This window comes from Marmota marmota, unplaced genomic scaffold (assembly GCF_001458135.2).
Source record: "Marmota marmota marmota unplaced genomic scaffold, marMar, whole genome shotgun sequence".
Lineage (NCBI taxonomy): Eukaryota > Metazoa > Chordata > Mammalia > Rodentia > Sciuridae > Marmota > Marmota marmota.
Window position 1 is genome coordinate 41477430 of NW_025999853.1, and position 10690 is coordinate 41488119.

The window sequence follows — 10690 nt, forward strand, 5'->3', positions numbered from 1 at the left end:
TCTGCTGGGTATACACCTGGCAAATGGAAGCCCCCTATCCTTGGGAACTCAGATGCATGCCGGGTTCCTATTTTCTTTGCCTGCAAAACAGACGAGGACCAGCTGTTTGTTGCTGACACTGTTCATACTACTGGCAGAACAGTACTTAAGTGTTCTGCATTTGCTCATTATTTATCAATGGAGAGATATTTCTCCCAAGAAAAGCAAGCTCTTTGTCTTCCAGCGGAAAGTCCATTCTTTCAATGGGGCCAACCTAGGAGGGGAAAGTCGATAATTCATGTCCCATGTGTAAGTCCCACGTGTAATTCCTCATGTGTAAGTTTTCATTTGAAGATTTAAGTTCAAGTGTAAGAAATGAACTACAGCTCTAGAAATACCATATACTTTTTTTTCTATAGCAATATGATTTTCAAGAGGTGAGTACATCATCTCCCATCTAACTGGTTGCTTTTATTACCAATTTGAAGCATATATTATCATATAAGTATGATTAATTATTTGAAAGTAATTTTGAACATGATCAGCCTCAAAGCACCTAACAATGCAATGCTCTGTTGTGTTTCTGCACAGACAAGACATGCAATTGCCCTTGTGGACACATGGATGTCACATGAGCTTGGGGACTCTGAAAAATGGAGAATCAAATAATTTGCTAAGGAAGGTATAGAACATGATTTTCTGTGGCCCATCCTGTCCCCTTTCTGCTGTTCCACAAATTTCCAACATTACATGGGACAACATAGAAAAAAATTTAAAAATAAAAATTTCTACATCTTTACCTGAAATTAAAATTTCTCAACTCTTGCTTTTACCTTCTCCTCCTTCTCCCCCTCCTCCTCTTCCTCTTCTTCCCCCATTTTCTGTCTCTTCCTCCTCCTTCCTTGCCCCTTCTCCCTACTTGTTCTTTTGAGACTTGTTAGATACAATATCAGGTTATCTTTTCTCTTTGAATTATTCATGGTACTCTGTCTTAACATTGTATTTATATCCATCCAAGGATGCTTAACTTTTCCAACCATGGAACTAATAGAGCACAAGGAAATGTAACTGATACCGAGCTATTGTCCTGGAAATAGATCCCATTACAATTATATGTAAGAGATATTAAAAAATAGCTGTAAAACAGGAGGCATAGTTATGCTCTCCTGAAGATGAATAGACTTATTTATAGGTGGAGAGACATTCCATAAGATAAGCTAAAATTAATCATACTGCTGAAGTTTTCAAAGAGGTTAGAGTCCAAATTAAATATAGAAGGGCAAACCCGTTTCTTCCTCTTGTGTATTTTAATGAAGACGAGAGAGGCTGGGGAAATATTTATATTCTTTTATTCATATTTTCAGGATTACCTCATGTCTCAATTTTTTTCCCCAAAATCTCTCATTTAAGTGAGGGTACTTCAAAGTGAATATGGGTAGTCTCAACTCTTCATATCTTTAAAAAAGGGGGGGTGCAGAATTAATGGGACTGGAAATTTAAAAACAACAGATGTACTGAAAGTGTGATTACCGCCATGAGTAAGACATATGGGGGAGGCCCACCAGTTTATGTAGCTTTGGTTAAGGGCTGATGGTATCTTAGAGGAACTGGAGCCTCAGAGCAGGGCTAAGACCATCTCTAGGAAATGCTGCTGATGTCTCTTAGCATGCGATAGATAAGGGGTTGTTTCTCTCTAAACTTAGCTATCTAACTGCTTTGTGGTTGACAAGAGATTCTGCAAAGCATTTTGGGTAATTTAGTTAAGGATGAATATTGGAATGTGCTGTGCGGTGAGGGAGGAAATCCTGCTTCCAGATGACTTGCTGCATTACTCTGATGGAATTCAAGGATAGAGTAGGACCAGCCTTCTGGAGTTCTCCACCGAGAGTGGACCCAGAGAAGGAAGCTGAACTCCAGAATCCAGGATCATGACGGAAGAGACTCCAGCAGCTCCAGGGGTGTTTAAGGGACATCCTTTCCATTCTGCCCCCAGGATTCTTTATGCAGAACTACATAGCTGGGTCGTGACGCCTCAAGAGAGAAAACAACGTCTTCAGACAGCAGCTCAGATAAGGAAAATGCAGCGAACCAAGTCCCAGGCACAGTGGTGCGCGTGTTGATATCACTGAGTTATGAACTATTTCCTTTAAATCCAGTTTCAAAAGATGACTTCCTCCATATGCAATTAATTCCACATATAACTACAAGGAACTGCATATTTGAGAACAGTTGTGTCATCAGTATGAATGTTTAAACAATCTCTGTGGTCTCTTTCCCACAAACTGATTTAACATGTATATAAAAAGGCTTTTGGAATGAGCACTTTACATTTGCTTCTCAAACTTCAGTGTCTGTTTTCAGTAAATATTGAAGATGAAACTTCCCTCATTCATGCCTGGAGCACTGGCCAATTGCAACTAAGGAATGCAGTTCTTGGGCTTCTCATGAATACAGTTCTCCATTTGTGAACCCAGCCTTTCTCAGGCCATGTCAACAGGACCATAACAGAATAGATGGGGATGAAGCATTCAAGGTGAATTGGTGGAGCTGGTCACAGATTATGCTAATTAATATCAACGCAGTGGATGTCACATGGACCTAGGTTCAAATCCTGACTCCAACATTTATAGCTGGAGTAACTATATATCTGGGTTTGCTTGGAATGGTCCCAGTTCGTGCTTCCTGCTCTGGGGGTAATTACTCTTTTAAGTGTCCCAATGATGTTTATGCTGCTCTACCATAGCAACACCCATTTGAGGTCTCTTGTGCCCTTGCTTTGTATAGCTGTAGCAATATGTGTCAAAGTTCTGCTCTCAAAGTCCCATTTCAAATGACAAAATCATCAGAACTGATTATAAAGATTTAAAAGTTAATTAAAACAAAACTATCTATGTGGCATAATAATTTAGTGGAATATTGAGGTGTAGGTATTCTCCCCATTTTGGGTTCTACTTTTTCCATTTCAAGGAGAAAGCAGTCCCTTTTATGCTTCCTTGACTCAGGTATTTGAAAGATGGAAGGCAGAAGCCCCCGAACTGGTTTGCGGCACTTCCTGCCTTTTGTAAAAGCCTAAAGTCATTATCAAGAAAAAATGCTTAAGTGCTCTAAACTCCAGGGAAGAGGAACAAAGGCACTGAAGGGCAAAGAGTAGGGCATAGAAGCTCTTCTGTCTAATGGGGTAGAGGAGGAAAATTGCAGACCCCTTGAGGAAAGTGAGCAGAGAAGGTGGGGATTATAGGCAGGATCAATTTGCAAGGCCTGGTGCAAAATGAAACTGTGAAACCTCTTGTTCAAATTTTGAGACACTCACAGAAGATTATTAAAACAAGCTCAGGGTTCTTCTAAGCATGGGACCCTAGGAGGCTATGCAGGTAGGTGTCATGTCCACGAAGCTACTGCTCAGTAGAAAGGGCAGTTTGTTTGCCCGGAAGGCATGCTTGCAAAGTCCTCTGATGCCGAACAGGCCACCAAAATCCAGGACATCCCAGCAGGAAGCAGGCAGTACCTTGAAAGATTAGAAATTAGAGTTCTTCCTCTTTGTCCTCTTTCTCAGTGCACCATTGGGGTCTGGGAAGGAGAGGGGAACCCTACCAAGGAAGAGGTAGGCATTTTTGCCATCTTAGAGGAAGAGTGGAGTTGAGAGTCAGAAAATTAAGTGGATTTTAAAAAATAAGGAAATTGATATGTTTTACACACTTCAGTTTGTGGACTAAAATTTATTCCACATATGCTTTTATAAATATTTAAGCATATAAAACCAAATGTTTAATATAAGATCCACATTGTAAATATTCCTTTGAGAGTATTTTTCTGCATGGACTGGAATGGCTGCACTTCTTAAAATATGAGTCCATGAAGTGGTGGGGAAGATGTCTGCTTTTTTGGTAAACCCCACTGAAGCACCCTCAGACTTTTCTCACTGCTGCAAGACTTTTGATCTGCTTTTAAAATTCAGATTGTTTACCCTTAGCATTTTCCTTGTCCATTTTATGTACAAAAACGTCCCGAGTGTGTGGTAAGTTCTGTGGGATAAGTTTCCATGGCTTTGGTTAATTGATTGTAAATTTGAACATCTTCTTTACGACAGTAAATGTTTAAAAATAATTCATGATTCTCTGTAATAGTTCATGATATTGCAGCAAGCTCCTCAACCAGTTATAGTATTCTTTTCTGTCAAACATGGAGCACACGCACATCTTGGGGGGTGTTTGGGGACTACCGAGGTGACATACAGAACACCGGGCATACTCCATTGTGGCTGAGCCCAGCATATGATTCTGTTAGTCATAGCATGATGGTGACCCAACTTCTAGTTGATAGTTACCTAAATGGTTTTGGTTTCCAAGTGATGTTTTCAAACTGATGGTTGTTGTTTTCAAGTTCGTTGTTGCTGTTGTAAATGAGAAAAGCTTCAATCACCATGAAGCTCTAGAAATATATATATATATATATATATATATATATATATATATATATATATATATATATATATATAGAGAGAGAGAGAGAGAGAGAGAGAGAGAGTTTTAACATTAAGATCATGGCCTTAGCACCAGTCTCCTCAAATATCCCAGGACACTGTAACAAATTATTTCATGCTACTACGCAGCTCCTCTGGCCTTGCGATAATGAGTTGTTGAAGATTAGAATAAAAAAGAGCCAGATTGATCACAGTCTTCTTAACACAAACGACCAGGAAGGGCTCTGTGGAGGTGACTTACTCCTGGGGGAGTCCCGGGTCCTGCTAATGCAAGTGGTCCCAGACACTTCCTCTGCATTTTGCCAGAGGAAACTCCAACTGTATCTGTTTTAATATATTGGCCATCTAAGTAAGATTTTGTTTAACAAAAGGGCTCTCTAGCCAAAAACAACAAAAGCAAAATAAAAAGAACATTTGAAAATCACTGATCTGGTCCAGCCCTTAATTTTTAGAGCTGATGAAATTTAAAACTTGAAGACTATGTAAGTGCTGTAGCCATCATCACACAGCAAGTTAGTGGCCGAACCAGGAATAAACTAAAACCCCTCCCTGTCCGGTACCGTTTTATCTCTTGTTCAAAGGTGGAACTAAAATAGCAGATGCTGTGGGGGCGTCAAGATTCACACCTTAAGCCTTCGTTGTAAGAAGACAGTAGCTAATTATTTTCTATAACTGATTTAATCTTGCTCTGATGTTCTCCTTCCTACAGATAGTGGGAAGAAACTGAAACTTGGGAAGTAAGGGTCTTTTCCAGGGTGAAAAAGTGGACCTTCCCAAGCAGAGTCTAATCTCTACCCCCTGGGGATCATCCTCCCTCTTCTTCCCCAGGTGGTATCTGAATGATGGAGAAGACTGTGGATCGTCCCAGAGGTAGACAGGAGGAGGACTGTGAAGCTTGCATTTTGTCTTTTCCTGCAGGCTTCTGCGATTCTGCAGGAATAGACCTTTTCTCCATCTTTGGGCATAGGCCTCTGCTCTCCCTGCGTGTGCTGTGTAAGTGTCTACAGCTGGTGTAATTCGCGGTCTATTCGCTCAGCATGGACAATCTATGGTGATAGCTCCCAGGGAGCTGGGCCACCTCTCCCTGTGAAAACTCCAACCAAGCAGGGTTCCCTGTGCCATGGAAAGATCGTCCTTAGAACAGAAGCCACTGCTGTCAGGGAAGCTCCTCTTGATCAGGAGCCTCCACAACTGAAAATTAGCTAGAATGGGATACGTTCTTCCTTGCCCGTTCTCTTGAAGTCGAAAATTAAAAAGCAGCCCTAATTATTTTGAAAAATGAGTCTTCTTGTTAAAGACAGCAGAGTAAAACCATGTAAGCTGACAGACCCCTTCCTCCCCCCAAAAAAATATCCAATGAAAACAATAAATGAACAAAAATAGAAGGGATAATCTCCCCATCATGAATGAAACAAGGAAACAGCTTATAATCCCAAACCACAAACTATGAAGAGCACCTGCCAAATATTGTAGGCATGGATGGAGACGAGGGAGGCCCTCAATGCTGACAAATACCTTTTTGGATCTCAAGCAGCATCTATATTTCTCTCAAATTAAGAGAGACAGCCTCAAAAGTCAAACCCAAAGTCCTTTGATTAGAGAGAGGAGCTTGAAGGCTATAATATGCGAACGGTCCTTAGAGACACCAAGTTTTGGATGCTACAGATTTTCACTTTCTCCTTTGTACTTTTCTAAGTTTTTTTGAATATTTCATGAGTACGTTTTTGCCAAAACAATAGTTATTCTAGCAATAAGTAAAAACTGAACAAAACCAAGCAAAGCAACTGGCTTAAATTAGCTCTGTCGTAGAAAGGCTAGAAAGGATCGTGAACAACTATAGCGGAATGCTTCCTAGAAGGGACAGCCTTTGGGGTAATACTTTACTAGTCTATTGAATGTAAAGAGATAAATCAAAACCGGAATCTGGAAGAAGAGGGGAGAGAGTGAAGGCCAAATTGTTCTGTATTTCAATGTGGGCACAACTGGGAGGATTTGGCTGAGACTGTTACTCCCCTGAGTTGAGCAGAGAGACAAGCAGAAAAGGGAACCAAGAAATGATGGGGGTCACAGTGGGGAGGTGGAAGTTGGCATAAATGGCCAAAAAATCTCTTAAATTTGAGAATTTTGAGGTTTTAAAGTTGTTTGGATTACCTGGATACAAAAACCTTCCTGGCTTCTCTAAGTTTTCCACCCACAAAAGTTTTGGTTTTATTGACTTGTTTGTTTACATTATTATTTATGTATCTCATGAGACTGAGTAGGAATGAAGGAAGCCAAAGGAATGGGGCAGCACTAGTGGGGATGAAAAAATCCGACAGAAGTATGAGCTCTGACCTAGAGCTGATCAGGAAAGTCAAAAGCTGCTCCCGCCCCATCCAGCACAGCCATGTCCCACTGGCCTCCTTGCTCCCTGCGAAGGGGTGGGAGCCACTTTTACTGGTTCCTCAGCAAATCTCTAGATTAATTTATGTTGCATGCTTTCGGTTAGGAGGGAGAATTGGGCCCTTTTGACGGAGTCCAGGCAGGAAGTCATTGAAAGGAGCAGCAAAGACGGGACAAACAGAACAGGGAGATCCACATGGCTTCTGTTCAGAGGTGACAACTCTATCTCAAATGGCCACCTGTGTCCTATCTACCCATCTACCCTAATCTGTTCTGGACCACTTCCTCTCTCCCAGATCATCAACAAGAAAAAAAAAATGGAAACACACACACACACACACACACACACACACACACACTAACCAGCAGATGAGAAAAGGGATAACACAATAATTCTTCCTGACATTTGAGGCCACTTCCAGGTCTTAGTTCTTAACAGGATATCTGAGCAATGTTTTGAGTCTGCAGCACATTCCTTCTCATTCTGGAGTCTTTCTTCTGAAGAAGAATCTTCTATTTTAAATAGGGTAATACTGATGTGTTAATCAGCTTTCCATTGCTATGACAAAATACTTGAGAAAATAAGCTTATAAGGAGCGAAGGTTTATTTTTACTTGCTGTTTCAGAGGTTTTAGTACGTGCTTGCTCAGCCCTATAGCTTTTGGGCCTGTAGGGAGGGAGAACATCATGGCAGGAAGTGTGTGCTGGAGCAAAGCTGCTCCCTTCATGGCATCCAGGAAACAGAGAGAGAGGAAGGATCCCAATATTCCCTTCAAGAGCATACCTCCAATGACATAACTTCCTCCCACTAGGCCTCACCTCTTAAAGGTTCCACCATCTCCTAATAGTGCCGCAGGCTGGGAACAAGCTTTTAACATGTGGGTCTTTATGTGACATTTCAGATCTCAACTATAGCAACTAATTTTTTAAAAAGTATTGCTTACTGAAAACCCAAAGCTCAAAAACAATTCACATCCTAACATACTTGTTAAACAATGGTAGAGAAGAAACAAGGTAACTAAGATTTTTTTGAACTTCCAATTTAAAAGATGGAAGAAAGAGAAACCCTCAGCAGTCACTAATCAGTAGCAAATAGGAAACTCTGCTGAGTAGACTAGCAATGACTCTAGGGCAGATGCTACCTGGTGGATGATTCTAGAAGCTACCCTCTGGGGTCATCGCCTTGTTAATTATCCTCTATGGATGCATCCTTAATGGGTAACAAAGAATGTAGTTTTCCTAAGGAAAGCACAGCTTTCGCAGACCTTTTGATGCTAGTGCAGATCTAGAGACATGGAATTTATTTTAAAACTAAAAATCACAGGCTGTGGCCAGACATGTTTGAGGTACCTTTGACAATGTGGTTTCCTAACATTCTTGGTTGGTTTTTGTTCTATTTACTTCCTATCAACTGCATGTTCATGGAGAAACAGTCAAAGTTCCTATGTGCACAGAATACAAGTAAAGATTCCCTCCATTTTCTTCCAGCATCAGTGATCTATCCCTTGCTGGTCCTTCAACATCCACTTCTTTGAGACTTCATAGCTTCTCATGGGGAGACACCACTTATGAACTTTTCCAATGGGCCTGACCAAGGTGTCTTGTGGAGAACCTTTAACTCATGGGAGAAAGCCTCAGGATTTTTCTAGATAAAGTTTCTACTTTAAAAAAAAATAGTTATAATTGGACATAATATCCTTTATTTTTATTTATTTACTTAATGTCGTGCTGAGGATTGAACCCAGTGCTTCACATATGCTAGGCAAGCGCTCTGCCACTGAGCTACAGCCCCAGCCCTAAAGTTTCTACTTTTAAATCATTGTCTCTCGCAGCTTTTCAGGGGGATGTGGGGAGCAAGCAAGAAGTAGGCTTGGTCAGCCTGTCAGGTCATGGGGCTTCTCTCCATCATAGCTGAGGCCACAGTCAGAGAGAACATCCCTTAGGAAAGCAATATTGGCACCACCGGTATCTATGGTACTATTGGTATCTAGCATTTGGTGCATAACAAAGGCATTCCAAAGTCAAATTCTGCATTTTAGATTCTGACGGGTGTTTAGATTCACCCTATTTTCCTATTGTTGCAGACCAAATTTGTTAGTTTCTTTTCTTTGTTTTCTTTTGTTGCCATTGTTGAAAACTACAGAATTCATGTCATCTGGTCTAAGCAGAAAAGGCATTTATCAAGAGTTATTTGTGGCTCAGTATTGGGAGCTCTAGAGAAAAAGAAACTCAAGGCTAGGGTGATGGGAACACAGCACAGGACCTCGCAGAAGTGGCCTGATGAGGTGCTACTGCCACTACTCTTTGCTGCCACCTTCACCTGAAAAATGATTGCTGAGAGCCCAGTCTGTTTCCTGTTGCTGCTGACTTCCAAATCAAATCTTCATGTGGATATGCTTGAGTGAAAGGACTTAGTTTACACCCTAGCTGCAAGGGGTGCTGGGAAATTCTGCCTTTGGAAGGCAAAACTCACAATGTAGGAAACAATGAAAATATAGAGTAGGGATTTAACAGAATGATAAGTATCTGCTAAAGAGGATACTGCTTTTTTTTTAATGAGCAATTTTTTCTTTATATCCCCAGAATAGTGGAGGGCCTCAGAGGCACCAAAAACTGTAGAAAATTAGGATGAAACAAAGTCTGGTTGAAGATCTGCAGAAGGTAGACAGTCAAATGGTTAAGTTCTTTCACTTACCCCATGCAGCCAATTATCCTTCCACTCTCTCGTTTGCCTCCCCCTTGCCCCTAAGAAGAGTAGAAGTTTATTCTCTAGGGAAGTTCTGGGCTCAGGAACGCCAGGTTTAGCAGAGGGCTGGGCCAAGATGCTGGATTGAAAACAAAGAGATTAAATTTAATTTTGTTCGTTAAATGTAAAAATAACCTATTTTCAAAACCCCAAGAGATGTCTTCAGCCATCTCTTCACTCTATCCAGAAGCAGGCATGCTGAAAAACTCCACTCTGGTCGTTGCCTGGGGGTCGAAGATGAAGTAGCTTGCAAGGATCATCCATCTATCTGCTCACACTCTCTGATCACAATCAGGAATGATGCTCCCATTGTTTTCTCCAGAGTCCGCTTCTTGCCGGTCCTACGCTCTATTTCTCAGTATCATCTGAATTAGAGGACAGGTGAGCTAGATAACATAGAAATAAATAGTGAGAGTGTCAAGCACAACATCTAATAGTTAAAATGATCACACACACTTTTATTCCTAATAGAAGTTCAGTATTTGGCGGAGAAAAGTTGGCTTTCCCGGGCTCCCAGTGTCCGGTGTGCGCTGTGTTCTACAGCTTGACACCACGCGCCACCTACTGGTGGAGAGCTGTATAGCTCCGGAGTGACTCCAGAGGTTGAGGCGGGGGCAGGAGACAAAGAGAGCTCTCTCCTGCTGAAGCTTAGGCAGGTTATAGGTTATAGACGTGAACGGGTCCAGACCTCTACCTTAGGAGGTATGAGAAAAATGAATATCTACTTGGACAAATATCTCAAAATTGTCACCATTCACTTCAAATTCACAACCACAAAGACATTCCAACTTATATGCTCAAGTGTTTTGAATTTTGACATGGGAAGAAAATATCACTTCCAGAAACATAAAAAATTAGACATATTCAAAGTGATCTGGTTTTTTTACACCAACCCTTCTCTAAGAGAGCATAGCATCTTCTTAAGGACTCATGTCAGACTCTACACTAGCCAGCGTTGAAGACGGTTTTCCCTAGCTTCCAATCTTTGTTCACTTCTAGAGTGTTCATTTCTAAGGTTGCAATGGCTGTCTGATAGCTGATAGGTGCAACTAAACAGTCTTTTTTTTTTCTTTTCTTTTCTTTTTTTTTTTTTTTTTTTTTTT